Source organism: Lolium rigidum, chromosome 2 (genome assembly GCF_022539505.1).
Source record: "Lolium rigidum isolate FL_2022 chromosome 2, APGP_CSIRO_Lrig_0.1, whole genome shotgun sequence".
Taxonomy (NCBI): Eukaryota; Viridiplantae; Streptophyta; class Magnoliopsida; order Poales; family Poaceae; genus Lolium; species Lolium rigidum.
The window spans coordinates 272,755,558-272,772,446 of NC_061509.1; positions in this window are offsets into that span (position 1 = coordinate 272,755,558).

A 16,889-nucleotide genomic window follows, 5' to 3' on the forward strand; every position below is an offset into this window, starting at 1 on the left:
AGCTATAGGTACAGACATGCATATGGCAGCTTTTTTGAAGAAAAGTAAATGTTGGCACGCAAATGCATTAGCAAACTTACAAAGAAAATGGCCAGCACCAAGCATCGATGAGAAAAAAAAAATGCTATGAACTCCAAACACATTAACAATAATTTAATAAGTGTGAGTCCTGGCATCACACACATAATACTAATGGAGTGAAAATTTTGACACCGAATTTACATGAGGGCACGATAGAATCACAGAATTGCATGAAAAATAACTTTGAGCCTATGGAATAGGAGAAAAATAATTGATTATTTTCAGCGGCAACGGATCAGCATCTCAATCTTATTCCATATATGAAATGATGCAATCGCTGCTCAATAATGTATTATTTCAGCGGCAACGGATCAGCATCTCAGTCTTCTTCCATATATGGAGTGATGCAATCACTCCTCAATCATAGTGCTGCCCGCTACATACATTTTGAACATTGCTGAGAAGTTGATTTGTCATTATTTGTATGTAGATAAGACAATACCTCATCTTCTGGTAAACAACTTCTCATATGATTATAGAGATGACGAGTGCAATTTTTTGTTTCTGCTGCACGTTTCTTGGAACAATGAACATATCGAGCTTTCCATTTCTCCCCTATTTCCAGTCCCTCAAAATGCATCCAAACAGGTGAGATAAACTTCTTTCTCTTTGGACAAATAGCCACAACCTTAGAGTATCTCTAGTAGTGCCTGTAAAAGGGAGATCGTCAAGATGGCGGGTGGTGGTCGACGTGTGGGGAGAGCTGGGGGTGCTGTTGGTGGGCGTGGAGCTGGTGGTGGTCGTGTCCCTCCAACGACAGCAGCAGGATCGAGCGCGGCGGTGATCTCCCTCGGCAGTGCTCCTGATCTGGTCCCAGTCAAGACGGAGTTTCCGCAACCTATGATGCATCAGATGGGGGGGGGGGGGATGATGAATCCCAACATGTGGAACATGCAACTGGCGCAATGGCCGCAGTTCTTTGGTAACCAGCAACTTCCCCCGCCTGGTTTCAACCCTATGATGATGATGCCTCAAGGTGTTGCTCCCGCTCTGCCACAACCAAATAGCCAGGGCAGCTGCGCTAGCCAAATACCTTCACAGCAGCAACCATCTGGTAGCAATAAAAATAAGAAGAAAAATCTGAAAGGAGCTGCTTCTAATGGCCAGCGACACTTGGAGCGCTTCATCATTGGACTTCTTCTCGACCCCAAGGTCGGCATCGACGTACAACTTGACCGGAAAATGTTCATTGTGAACGTTAGACTTTTCGGTCTTCAAGGGTATGAACACCGATCTCCTCCGTTACTTTGCATCTCTGTAGAATTGAACTTGGCTATGTATATCCGTCGTAGGATTTTTTTGTTTTGTTTTCTGCATCGGAACCCAACAGTTCGGTACCAAAATTGCACTGTTAGGCACATAAATTTGCTCTTTTGGGCACCAGAATTGCGTCGGCGGTTAACAAAATTATTCTGATGGGCCAAATTTGCTCTTTAGGACACTAAAGTTGTACCACAAGGCACCAGTTTGTGTTGTCAGACACCAAAGTTGCTATCTCGAAAACCAAAATTACGCCCAAAGTTGCTCCGCTGGGATCCAAAGTTGTTGTGCATGGTATAAAAAGTGAATAGTTTGTCACCAAGTTGCTCGGGAAGGAGGCACACAATGTGCAGAACGTAGGAAAAGATGAAAGTTTTGGGGTTGGAGAATGGTTCCGAGACTTGCATATATGTTTATTATTTAATTGGTTGAATTAAATAAATAAATATAAATAACTGGTTTCGGAGGACGTCTATACACCATATGTGTGTAGAACTGCGAAGGGGTGACACTTGGAGAGCTTCATCGTTGGACTTCTTCTCGACCCCGAGGTCGGCGTCGATGTACAACTTCATTTGCAAAGTTTATTGGGCATGTTAAACATTTCGGTCTTTAAGGGTATGAACACTGATCTCCTCCGTTAATTTTCATCTCTATAGAATAGATCTTGGCTATGTATATCCATCATAGGATTTTTTTTGTTTAGTTTTCTGCATCGGAACCCAATAGTCTGGTACTAGAGTTGCACTTGTTAGGCACCGAAATTGGGCCGGCGGTCAAAAAAAATTATTCTGACGAGCCAAAGTTGCTCTTTAGAACACCAAAATTGTGCCATGCACCAGTTTTGTGTTATCATGCACCAAAGTTGCTCTCTCAAAAATTAAAATTGCGCCCAAAGTTGCTCTGTTGGTATGTGTAAATCGTTTTCAGAGATGGATTGCTCTTTGGGGAAGAAAGGGATTGGAAAAAAAGGTGAATGCAGGAAAAGATGATAAACATTGATAAATTGCCCATCATTTGTCGGCTACAAAGTTGTACACTAGATTTACACGGCCGGGAACCAAGGTTGTTTTGTCGGGCATCAGAGTTGCTATGCTAGCACCAAAATTCTTTTCTAAGTCATTAAACCCGAATTCTAATTCTTGCCTGGCACCATCTAGTCTTAGGCGGCGCTCCCGAGCTGTACCGTCCGATTTCGATCGGATGACTCACGTACGTCTACCTCCCACCTACCATGTCCGACAAGAAATTAACCACGCCCAGGAGATAGAGACCGCTCGTGAGCCCAGTCAAATTCCCCATCGCTCCTCCTCCCTCGAACCCCTCCGCTCTCTTCGTGTACACAATCTCTTCGTCGGAGGCGACGACCGGCAGCCACATCGAGCAGTGAGGCGACGGAGGGCAGTGGTGGCGCCTTGGGCAGGTGGCATGGTGCAGGTGCATCGGGCGGGTGGCGCGGTGGTGGTGATTCAACGGGGACGGGCGCGATGCAGTGTCGGTGATTGGACGACGCGACATGGGGGCGGCGCCTCGGGAGGGTGGCACGTTGGCGGCATATCATGCGGGAGGCGCGGTGGGGGTGATTCAACGGCCACGGCGCGACCCGATGGCAGTGATTCAACGTCAATGGCGCGCGGCGCCTCGCGCCGGTGAGTACCACAGCAAAGCCTATGCCTACTCCCTCTAGGGATCACCTGCCACTTGTTCTGAAAGGAATCCGTCCCACTCCCCTTGATCTGATCTGAATTTTTGTCCCAGAGGGAATGGGTATTTCTCGAGCTACACCATGAACACGAGAGAGACTCGCACGTGTTCAGATCTCCGTGTACATTAAGGATGTAACTGAAGCAGTTTTTACCCGGTTCTAGCTATAATTTTTGGAACTAGCTAGATGTACTTCAGGTCTTTTTTATACATGCAGAATGATGAAAAGTCAGCGAAAAGTGTCTTTAGCACATGAGCACCAGTGCTCCTGGTGCTATAAAATCATATTATTTGAATTTCAAAAAAAATTGAAATTAAATACCTACATACATATAAACATTCCGAAGATACGGTAGAATTTCGGAGAAAAATATGTTATATTTTAAGCTATATAAAAGAGACAAATTTTTGACAAATATAAGTCCCTATACATAGCTACAAATTTGTTTTTTTTCCTGTAGCTCAAAATACAATGCAGCTTCTACCAAAATTTCTCACGAGCATTGGGAACATATATATGTATTCATAGAATAAATGTGATGATTTTTTGAAACATAGATATATAATTTTTTTAATATTTAAAAAACTGAGAGCACTGGTGCTCATGTGCACCAAATGCTCACTCAAAAGTCAGCCTGTAGTTTTCTCCAGTTTTAAGTGAAATTTTTGCTTCTGGATGTATATTTTATCCATTTTCTACATCCAAAGTGTTGAATTGATCAACGTGTAAATACTAGTACTCCAAGTTTTAATGCATCTGAATGTAATTTTATCCTTTTTCTACATCTAAAATCTTGAACGGATCAAGGTTGTGAAACACTAGTATGTTTTGTGCTCCCAATTTGGTTTATGTAGATGTAACTTTTTTCAAGTTTCTACATCCACCGCTGCCTTTTTTACATCTCCAATTGAAATCACAAACTAACTAATATGAGTTGTTTTCGAGGAATTTTCCAAGAACTAGACAAAGTTACATCGTTTTTTTGTTCTGGATTATTCTCATTTTACAGAACACAGGTACACCCGACTGTGTCGTTGCATGCACGCAAGATGAGAAAGGGGGACCACAACTATTTTAATTATTACCCCGGAAGACTAATGTTGCACCTATTCTATTTTCGGTTACATGTCACTATCAACTTCTAAGCCCACTTTCTATTTCGGAAAATATTCCGTTGAAACATTGGGGGCACCGTGGTAGGCTATCCGGTGCCTGAGCACTGTGTAGAATCGCCCTTCATTAAAGTTGTACTGTTGAGAATCAAAATTGCTCAATCGGGCACTAAAATTGCTAAACATAAACTTGCTTTCATCGAGCACCAAAATTTGCGCTATCGGGCTAGTCATTGAACATGCGGTGAGAATAAACTTCGCTACCCTAGTATGGCCCAGGTCTTTGCTTTACAACAGCACGTGAAGCATGAGATCAGCCAACAATATTTGACTCCAAAGGGTGGATCGGCGTGCAGGAGAAGGCTGAAGCCACGATCCACATCGAGCTACCCCTTCAAGACCACCCATGGCGGACGCCCTGCTGACGCTCGCTCTCCCGGAATTTGGGCCATTTGGCCTTTGCCCATGGCCCATTATCAAATTCTGAAACTCACATGACCCATTCTAATAATCAGGGGCAGCACTAGTGGGAGCTAAAGTTTAGTCCCACATTGCTAGTTGGGAGAGAGTTTGAGTGGTATATAAGGTGAGCTGTTATAGTCCTAGTAAGTGAGTGAGAAGAGAGAGAGCCCTCGCGCACTCCTCCTCCTCCGCCGCCCGCCTCGTCACGACACGGCTTATCTTTTTGCTGTTTGGGAAATTTATTGTGTAATCAATTTCGAGTCATTAACGGACGCGTTACTCAGCCGTTTTACCTTCCGGTTTTTCTGGATCGTGGCTGTGCCGACTCGGACGTGGGCTGCGCCCCACGACCTTTGATGTCTACGGGTGCTTCTATTCTTGTAGACGGTGTTGGGCCTCCAAGAGCAGAGGTTTGTAGAACAGCAGCAAGTTTCCCTTAAGTGGATCACCCAAGGTTTATCGAACTCAGGGAGGAAGAGGTCAAATATATCCCTCTCATGCAACCCTGCAACCACAAAGCAAGAAGTCTCTTGTGTCCCCAACACACCTAATAGGTGCACTAGTTCGGCGAAGAGATAGTGAAATACAAGTGGTATGAATAAATATGAGCAGTAGTAACGGCGCCAGAAAAGTGCTTGCTGGCGTGCAGTTGATGGTAGTAATATTGCAGGAAGTAAAGATGCAGTAAAACAGTAAACAAGCAGCGATAGCAGTATTTAGGAACAAGGCCTAGGGATCATACTTTCACTAGTGGACACTCTCAACTTTGATCACATAACAAAATAAATAAATAGATGCTAGACTCTACACCCTCTTGTTGGATGATGAACACCACTAACTGTGTAGGATTATACGAACCCTCAATGCCGGAGTTAACAAGCTCCACAATATTCGATGTTCATGTTTAAATAACCTTAGAGTGCATGACAGATCAACATAACCAAACCAAGTACTAACATAGCATGCACTACTGTCACCTTCACACTACGAAAGGAGGAATAGATCACATCAATACTATCATAGCAATAGTTAACTTCATAATCTACAAGAGATCACAATCATAGCCTACGCCAAGTACTACACGATGCACACACTGTCACCATTACACCGTGCGGGAGGAATAAACTACTTTAATAACATCACTAGAGTAGCACACAGATAAATTGTGATACAAAACACATTGCAATCATAAAGGGATATAAATAAGCACTTCACTATGCCATTCATAACAGTGAATAAGTATTCTGTGAAATATAGCCTAAGAGACCCACACGGTGCACACACTGTCACCTTTACACACGTGGGATAAGGAGTCTCCGGAGATCACATAAGTAAAATCCACTTGACTAGCACAATGACATCTAGATTACAAGCATCATCATATGAATCTCAATCATGTAAGGCAGCTCATGAGATTATTGTATTGAAGCACATAGGAGAGAGATTAACCACATAGCTACCGGTACAGCCCCGAGCCTCGATGGAGAACTACTCCCTCCTCATGGGAGACAGCAGCGTTGATGGAGATGGCGGTGGTGTCGATGGAGGAGCCTTCCGGGGCACTTCCCCGTCCCGGCGGAGTGCCGGAACAGAGACTCCTGTCCCCCAGATCTTGGCTTCGCGATGGCGGCGGCTCTGGAAGGTTTCTCGTACCGTGGCTTTTCCGTATCGAAGTTTTAGGTCAGGGACCTTTTTATAGGCGAAGAGGCGGAGTCGGAGAGGCGACGAGGCGGTGACACACTAGGGGGCCCCCCCTAGGCCGCGCCGCCCTGTCATCTGGGGGCCCAGTGGCCCCCCTCTGGCGACTCTCGGGTGTTCTGGAAGCTTCGTGGAAAAATAGGATGCTGGGCCTTGATTTCGTCCGATTCCGAGAATATTTCCTTACTAGGATTTCTGGAACCAAAAACAGCAGAAAACAGGAACTGGCCCTTCGGCATCTCGTCTATAGGTTAGTTCCGGAAAACGCATAAATATGACATATAATGTGTACAAAACATGTAGATATCATCAATAATGTGGCATGGAACATAAGAAATTATCGATACGTCGGAGACGTATCAGCATCCCCAAGCTTAGTTCCTGCTCGTCCCGAGCAGGTAAACGATAACAGAGATAATTTCTGGAGTGACATGCCATCATAACCTTGATCATACTATTGTAAGCATATGTAATGAATGCAGCGATCAAAACAATGGTAATGACATGAGTAAACAACTGAATCATAAAGCAAAGACTTTTCATGAATAGTACTTAAAGACAAGCATCAATAAGTCTTGCATAAGAGTTAGCTCATAAAGCAATAAATCAAAGTAAAGGTATTGAAGCAACACAAAGGAAGATTAAGTTTCAGCGGTTGCTTTCAACTTGTAACATGTGTATCTCATGGATAATTGTCAACATAGAGTAATATAACAAGTGCAATATGCAAGTATGTAGGAATCAATGCACAGTTCACACAAGTGTTTGCTTCTTGAGGTGGAGAGAAATAGGTGAACTGACTCAACATAAAAGTAAAAGAAAGGTCCTTCAAAGAGGAAAGCATCGATTGCTATATTTGTGCTAGAGCTTTTATTTTGAAAACATGAAACAATTTTGTCAACGGTAGTAATAAAGCATATGTATTATGTAAATTATATCATACAAGTTGCAAGCCTCATGCATAGTATACTAATAGTGCCCGCACCTTGTCCTAATTAGCTTGGACTACCGGATCATCGCAATACACATGTTTTAACCAAGTGTCACAATGGGGTACCTCCATGCCGCCTGTACAAAGGTCTAAGGAGAAAGCTCGCATTTTGGATTTCTCGCTTTTGATTATTCTCAACTTAGACATCCATACCGGGACAACATGGACAACAGATAATGGACTCCTCTTTAATGCATAAGCATGTAGCAACAATTAGTATTCTCGTATGAGATTGAGGATATATGTCCAAAACTGAAACTTCCACCATGATTCATGGCTTTAGTTAGCGGCCCAATGTTCTTCTCTAACAATATGCATGCTCCAACCATTAAGGTGGTAGATCTCTCTTACTTCAGACAAGACGGACATGCATAGCAACTCACATGATATTCAACAAAGGGTAGTTGATGGCGTCCCCGGAAACATGGTTATCGCACAACAAGCAACTTAATAAGAGATAAAGTGCATAAGTACATATTCAATACCACAATAGTTTTTAAGCTATTTGTCCCATGAGCTATATATTGCAAAGGCGAATGATGGAAATTTTAAAGGTAGCACTCAAGCAATTTACTTTGGAATGGCGGAGAAATACCATGTAGTAGGTAGGTATGGTGGACACAAATTGCATAGTGGTTGGCTCAAGGATTTTGGATGCATGAGAAGTATTCCCTCTCGATACAAGGCTTAGGCTAGCAAGGTTATTTGAAACAAACACAAGGATGAACCGGTGCAGCAAACACTACTGCAGAATAGGCCTCTAGTGACAGGCACAAAAGGCATATTAGCGACAGGCAAAGCGCCTGTCACTAATGACTAGTCACTGGTATCAGGTTACTACTGACCGGCATGTGGCTGTCACCAGTGTGTGCATACTAATGACAGGCAAAAATAGATGCCTGTCACTAGTACGATGGATGGCCGCGGGCCTGAGTGGTTTTGTAGTGACTTGCTTGTTATAGTGCCTGTCACTGGTTTCAATTTCCGTAATCAAAAAAAAAATCTTTTTACACGAATTTTCCATATTTCAGATTGCACAATAAGATGTGTACAATGATACGTTCACGTCACCCGATATGATGCTTGGAAACATATTATCAAAGCAATTATATCGCTGGAATACATCCGTTGCTATTCAAGGAATAACTAGTATTATGGTTTGTTCAATATGGTAGGACTTGGTTGAGCATGGCCTCACATTCCTCCACAAGCTGGTAAAGGAGCTCAGTGTTCTTCAACATCAAGCAGACACATTTGAATGTAGGGAAGACGGATAAGAGCCCCAGGTGTCTTGTCATATTTCTTGAGAATCTTGACCAGTCCTATAATGGAAAAAAGGAAACATAAGCATCGTAGATAATGAAAAATAAAAGAAATTCATTGGGGCTCTGTAATAGCTTAGACAGAGTATAGCAACACATGAGCACACAGGTAGCCAGAACAGTAGAAGGAACTAATCAGGGCTCCGTATATATATGCAACAATGCACCTTTTTCAATAAAGTGCAGCAATGCACTTGATCAGGATATTTCTTGTAGTGCACAAGTACTACCATTCGTTTGCAGAAGTAGCAAAAAAGGAGGCATTGATTTGGGATAAAATTAAGACATGGAGCTGTTGTTTGCCCTAGCAAATCATCCAAGGCAATATGAATAGAGCCGTACAGGTTTGGATAATAATAGAAAAATGGGACAGTCCTACTTAGTATAGACTTCTGCAAACGACTCGACAGTGATAGTGCTAGAGAAAAGGCCTACAGTTCTATTTGACAGATCTGGTCCATATAGTGAATCATTTCCAAGGTAAAATAAAGCATAAGTATCCACAAGATATGGATTAAAGAAATTACCAGATAACAACTATGTGCATGGCCTGCATTGCAGAGCCAAAAAAAGAGCCTATTAAACTAACAACTTGGTGGCAATTGGACCCTCTTTATTTATGGCCCCTACTGTTACACTATTACCGTGTAACCGGGTCCGTGCAAGGTGCGCATCATATAATAACCTCACGTTTGCTAGTGTTTGTCATTTATCTCCATCTGTTCATGGCATAGTTTAGGAGACCAGATTATGGCACCCGTTACAAACAAAGCAACCCCACAATAGTTTTGAAGTTACCAAACAATGCACAATTTGGCCTAGAAATTCAGAGATGTGCATTTAACTAAATCTACTATGCTAAAATGACATGAACTTTGGTCGTATGGTTCTGATTCAGCTCGAATTATTTACCATTTTTACAGCCGCATGCCTAGTCGCTTTGTATGGCAATGATTTGCACTATTATTAATCATAAAGAACATGCATTTCAAGCTGACCAAATATATGATGAATAAAATGCCCCATACCTCATCCGGTGATCATGCATGCTTGTTCAATTGGGTTGCAGCAGACTTTGTGCGTGAATCATATTTCTATCCAGAGTTCGGATAAGCTTACAGTGCAGTGCACAGTGAACAAAGGTGTATAAACAAGTTCAACCGATTATATAAACAAGTTCAACAGGTTATATAAACAAGTAATGCAACCATCTGAAAGTATTTTAACCTTTTCTAAGAAATGACAGAGAAACTGAGTTGGTTTCTATGATCTGTGATTCCAAGGCAATTATAATAGCTCGCATTTTGTTCTTTACAATGGTAGGTTTACTGTCAAGTGTCAAATGCTCTGCCATGGCCCCGTAAATCTGATGCAGACAAGGAACTCTGGTTTCCAAATCATCCAGTACACCGATATTACCTACGGAGTAATATTTAGCATATCACTGCTGTCATTATCTCACACTGAACCCAAAATTAAACTCTGGTTTCCAATACAATGTACATCTGCAGCTGCTCTTGTCCAAACACAAAAAGCTCTACACGCATTATGGCAACAAGGAGACCAGGAATAGGAGAGAGACCATTCAAGAATAGGAGAGAGATGTGTAGGGGGGCATACAGGGCGGCGTTGGGGATGTACGGCCGCGCGTCGGGCGGCGGCGTTGGAGATGCAGTGCGGCGTTGAAGATGCAGGGCCGCGCATCGGGCGGCGGCGGCGTTGCAGTGGGCTGGCGGCGCGGTGGCGGTTGGAGATGCAGGGCCGCGCGTCGGGCGGCGGCGGCGGTTGGAGATGCAGGGCCGCGCGTCGAGCGGCGGCGGCGTTGAAGTGGGCTGGCGGCGCGGTGGCGTTGCAGTCGGCTGGCGGCGCGGCGGCGGTTGGAGTCGGCACGCGGCGGCGATGGAGGCGTTGGAGCTGCGACCAGGAGAAGGGCGGCTGCGGTTGGGGATTGGAGGGCGGCTGGGGATTTTGCATACGAGCAGGAGAGGCTGAGTTTTTTTTTTTTTTGCTAGGTCTCAGCAACAAGTTATAACCATCCATCATGCCCCGTGCACATATTTTCCTTTTTTTTTATGCCTCTCAATTTGTGAAGCAATAAAAAAGCAAAAATAAAAAAATAAAAATTGCCAAACACGGCTTGAACCTTTTTTTTTTGTAGTAATCGCTAAATGTGCGTACCGCACATGTCACCGCCACCTCACGAGCTTGGTCGGACTCGTGCGGTATTGCGTGTGCCTCCATTCGGACACAAACACGGCTTGAACCTGGACTTCAGGAAATGCAAAGAGGGATCTAACGTGGTTGCCATTAAAAATAGTGAACTAATTTTCATTCGTGGAACCAGGATTTATATGAATAATAGCGTGTAAAACATACCTCCACGTGAAGCTTTTTCTTTGGGGTTGCCCAACTCCTTCAACTCGTCTCCAAATCTCTTTTATTTCGTTACTCAGATTACTGGAGTTTAAGAACAGCCGCGGTCAATTTCGGTTTATTTGGTACCGCAAATAGGGGAACCATCTAGCGCTCTTTTTATGGCGAAGAAAATGGTCCGACTCTGGCTGGAGTAGGCTTACGATACGAATCAAGCTTCCGACCAGGAATCTACTCCGGCCACATCCGATCGATCGTACATGCAGAGTCAGCCTCGTACACGGAGGATGCAGGGAAGAGGCCCAGCTGCTTCATCACAGAGAATCAGCCCAAGTAGGAAGCGCGTTGGGCGGCCCAAGCCAGGAGAACAAGCGGCCCGGATGGGATCTAACAAGGCTTTCCGCCAGACCCTAGTGGCAGGCACTTTTGTGGGCCTGTCACTAGCAAATTTTCAGTTCCGGCCCGCCTCTAGAAAAAAAGTCAGTGACATCCTTTTTGTAGCGCCTGTCACTGGTATTTTGTACTAGTGACAGGCTTATACGTGCCCGTCACTGGTACATTTATTAGTGACAGGCAATATTTTGCCTGTCACTGATAACCTGGAGGCTATAAGCATTTCTGCAGTAGTGAAAACTCACATAAAAGACATATTGTAAACATTATAAGACTCTATACCGTCTTCCTTGTTGTTCAAAACTCAATACTAGAAATTATCTAGACTTTAGAGAGACCAAATATGCAAACCAAATTTAGCAAGCTCTAGGTGTTTCTTCATTAATGGGTGCAAAGTATATGATGCAAGAGCTTAAACATGAGCACAACAATTGCCAAGTATCAAATTATTCAAGACATTTTAGAATTACTACATGTAGCATTTCCCAATTCCAACCATATAACAATTTAACGAAGAAGATTCAACCTTCGCCATGAATACTATGAGTAAAGCCTAAGGACATACTTGTCCATATGCAACAGACGGAGCGTGTCTCTCTCCCACACAATGAATGCTAGGATCCATTTTATTCAAACAAAAACAAAAACAAAAACAAACCGACGCTCCAAGCAAAACACATAAGATGTGATGGAATAAAAATATAGTTTCACGGGAGGAACACTGATAATGTTGTCGATGAAGAAGGGGATGCCTTGGGCATCCCCAAGCTTAGACGCTTGAGTCTTCTTAAAATATGCAGGGGTGAACCACCGGGGCATCCCCAAGCTTAGAGCTTTCACTCTCCTTGATCATATTGCATCATTCTCCTCTCTTGATCCTTGAAAACTTCCTCCACACCAAACTCGAAACAACTCATTAGAGGGTTAGTGTACAATAAAAATTAACATGTTCAGAGGTGACACAATCATTCTTAACACTTCTGGACATTGCATAAAGCTACTTGGACATTAATGGATCAAAGAAATTCATCCAACATAGCAAAAGAGGCAATGCGAAATAAAAGGCAGAATCTGTCAAAACAGAACAGTCCGTAAAGATGGATTTTATTGAGGCACCAGACTTGCTCAAATGAAAATGCCCAAACTGAATGAAAGTTGCGTACATATCTGAGGATCACGCACGTAAATTGGCATAATTTTACTGAGCTACCTACGGAGAGTCAGGTCGGAATTCGTGACGAGCAAAGAAATCTGTTATCGCGCAGATAATCCAAATCTAGTATGAACCTTACTATCAAAGACTTTACTTGGCACAACAATGCAACAAAACTAAGATAAGGAGAGGTTGCTACAGTAGTAACAACTTCCAAGACTCAAATATAAAACAAAGTTACTGTAGCAAAATAAACACATGGGTTATCTCCCAAGAAGTTCTTTCTTTATAGCCATTAAGATGGGCTCAGCAGTTTTAATGATGCACTCGCAAGAAATAGAAGTTGAAGCAAAAGAGAGCATCAAGAGGCAAATTCAAAACAAATTTAAGTCTAACATGCTTCCTATGCATAGGAGTCTTGTAAATAAACAAGTTCATGAAGAGCAAAGTAACAAGCATAGGAAGATAGAACAAGTGTAGCTTCAAAAATTTCAGCACATAGAGAGGCATTTTAGTAACATGAAAATTTGTACAACCATATTTTCCTCTCTCATAATAACTTTCAGTAGCAACATGAGCAAACTCAACAATATAACTATCACATAAAGCATTCTTATCATGAGTCTCATGCATAAAATTATTACTCTCCACATAGGCATAATCAATTTTATTAGTTGTAGTGGGAGCAAATTCAACAAAGTAGCTATCATTATTATTCTCATCATCAAATATAGGAGGCATATTGTAATCATAATCAAATTTATCCTCCATAACAGGCGGTACTAAAAGACCAATATCATTATAATCATCATAAATAGGAGGCAAAGTATCATCAAAGTAAATTTTCTCCTCAATGCTTGGGGGACTAAAAAGATCATGCTCATCAAAACCAGCTTCCCCAAGCTTAGAACTTTCCATATCATTAGCAACAATGGTATTCAAAGTATCCATGCTAATATGTTCCATGAGTTTTTTAATTTTCGGATCAAACCATCCATGTCTTAACTCAGGAAATAGAACAAGAAGCTCATTGTTGTCCATTATGCCAAACTAGTGTAAACAAGAAACAAAAAGATGCAATTGCAGGATCTAAAGGAAATAGCTTCGAGCACACACACAACGGCAACAGAAAAGTACTTTAGCACGGGACCGGAGTATGAGATGCCTTTTACCTTTCCTCCCCGGCAACGGCGCCGGAAAATAGCTTGATGTCTACGGGTGCTTATATTCTTGTAGACGAGTGTTGGGCCTCCAAGAGCAGAGGTTTGTAGAACAGCGGCAAGTTTCCCTTAAGTGGATCACCCAAGGTTTATCGAACTCAGGGAGGAAGAGGTCAAAGATATCCCTCTCATGCAACCCTGCAACCACAAAGCAAGAAGTCTCTTGTGTCCCCAACACACCTAATAGGTGCACTAGTTCGCCGAAGAGATAGTGAAATACAAGTGGTATGAATAAATATGAGCAGTAGTAACGGCGCCAGAAAAGTGCTTGCTGGCGTGCAGTTGATGGTAGTAATATTGCAGGAAGTAAAGATGCGGTAAAACAGTAAACAAGCAGCGATAGCAGTATTTAGGAACAAGGCCTAGGGATCATACTTTCACTAGTGGACACTCTCAACTTTGATCACATAACAAAATAAATAAATAGATGCTAGACTCTACACCCTCTTGTTGGATGATGAACACCACTAACTGTGTAGGATTATACGAACCCTCAATGCCGGAGTTAACAAGCTCCACAATATTCGATGTTCATGTTTAAATAACCTTAGAGTGCATGACAGATCAACATAACCAAACCAAGTACTAACATAGCATGCACACTGTCACCTTCACACTACGAAAGGAGGAATAGATCACATCAATACTATCATAGCAATAGTTAACTTCATAATCTACAAGAGATCACAATCATAGCCTACGCCAAGTACTACACGATGCACACACTGTCACCATTACACCGTGCAGGGGGAATAAACTACTTTAATAACATCACTAGAGTAGCACATAGATAAATTGTGATACAAAACACATTGCAATCATAAAGGGATATAAATAAGCACTTCACTATGCCATTCATAACGGTGAATAAGTATTACGTGAAATATAGCCTAAGAGACCCACACGGTGCACACACTTGTCACCTTTACACACGTGGGACAAGGAGTCTCCAGGAGATCACATAAGTAAAATCCACTTGACTAGCACAATGACATCTAGATTACAAGCATCATCATATGAATCTCAATCATGTAAGGCAGCTCATGAGATTATTGTATTGAAGCACATAGGAGAGAGATTAACCACATAGCTACCGGTACAGCCCCGAGCCTCGATGGAGAACTACTCCCTCCTCATGGGAGACAACAGGCGTTGATGGAGATGGCGGTGGTGTCGATGGAGGAGCCTTCCGGGGGCACTTCCCGTCCCGGCGGCGTGCCGGAACGGAGACTCCTGTCCCCCGGATCTTGGCTTCGCGATGGCGGCGGCTGCGGAAGGTTTCTCGTGCCGTGGCTTTTCCGTATCGAAGTTTTAGGTCGAGGGACCCTTTTATAGGCGAAGAGGCGGAGTCGGAGAGGTCGACGAGGCGGCGACACACTAGGGGCGCGGCCCCCCTGGGCCGCGCCGCCCTATCGGTCGGGCGCCCGTGGCCCCCTACGGCGACTCTCGGGTGTTCCGGAAGCTTCGTGGAAAAATAGGATCTCGGGCCTTGATTTCGTCCGATTCGAGAATATTTCCTTACTAGGATTTCGGAACCAAAAACAGCAGAAAACGAGGAAGCGGCCCTTCGGCATCTCGTCAATAGGTTAGTTCCGGAAACGTATAAATATGACATATAATGTGTACAAAACATGTAGATATCATCAATAATGTGGCATGGAACATAAGAAATTATCGATACGTCGGAGACGTATCAACCTTCCCGAACCGCACTATATAAGCGCGGACTCCAACCCTAGTCGGTACCAGACGCATACGCTACTACCTGTTTCCAGTTCATTGCGCCATCGCCTTTGTCTTCCTCATCCCGTCCGTCGGCGTGCACTGACTGCCGGGATAGTAGGCCTCCGGAACCCACGCTCTCGTGAACCTCTACGGGTGAGGGGCAATCAGGTTTTTGGGGAGCGCTCCGGCGTGACTACTGCATCACGACGTCGTCATCGGATGACGAGTTCCTCCACACCGACAACTTCTTCCCGGACCTCAGCGACTTCTTCGGCAACCTCAACATGGGCGACAACAACGCTGCTGCAAAGTATGTGATCTTGTCGTCTCTCTTTCGCTTCGTTAGAGTTTCTTCTTCTAGTTTGTGTGGTAGATGCGATCAGTTTATCTTGTTTAGATGTGATCTATTCATCTACCTTACTAGTCTGCATGATTAGTTTATTTGTTATTTTTGTAGTAATGATTTATCATTTACTTGTACGGATTATTTCATATGGATATTTGCTTATATTTTCAACAATCCAAAAACCTGATTTTAGGCAAATCAATTCAAGCAGCGTTGCTGCCGCTACTCGACCTCCCCTCTTTGATGGTATGCATTACAAGAGGTGGCGCACAAAGGCAGTTCTATGGTTTACAAACCTATGCTGTTTTAGCGCCACAGATGCTAGACCTGAGGGGCCTCTCTCTGCAGAGGAGCGGAAAAGTTTGAGAAGGTCGACGCCATGTTTAAGGCGGCCTTGTTCAGCATTCTTGGGGACAACATTGTTGACCCGTACATGGCTTTCGACCATGGTAAAGATGCGTGGGATGCGCTCGAGGCCAAATTTGGGGTCTCGGACGCCGGCACTCGAACTCGTATGTCATGGAGCAATACTATGACTACAGGATGACTGATGAGCGCTCCGTGGTTGAGCAGGCTCATGAGATTCAGTCCCTTGCCAAAGAACTCGAGCAGTTTAAGTGTACCTTGCCGGACAAATTTGTGGCCGGTGGCATTATTGCCAAGCTTCCTCCTTCGTGGAGGAACTTTGCTACTTCTCCGAAACATAAGAGACAAGAGTTTTCCGTTTCGGATCTCATTGGCTCGCTTCATGTGGAAGAGAAGGCGGAGCAAAGGACACACGCGCTCGTAGTTTTGAGGGAGGTTCTAGTGCCAATGTGGTACAGAAGAAGAACTTCCAATCTCACAAGTCTAAGAATAAGAACAATGGAAAAGGCAAGTTTGACGTGAAGAACAAAGCCTCCAACTCAACCAACTTCAAGAGGAAGACTCCTTATAAGAAGAAAGGGAACTGCCATGTTTGTGGCGCTCCCGGACATTGGGCTCCTGATTGCCCGTAACGTCATGATCGGCGTGAGAACAGCGGCAAGTCCGCAAATGTTGTTATTGG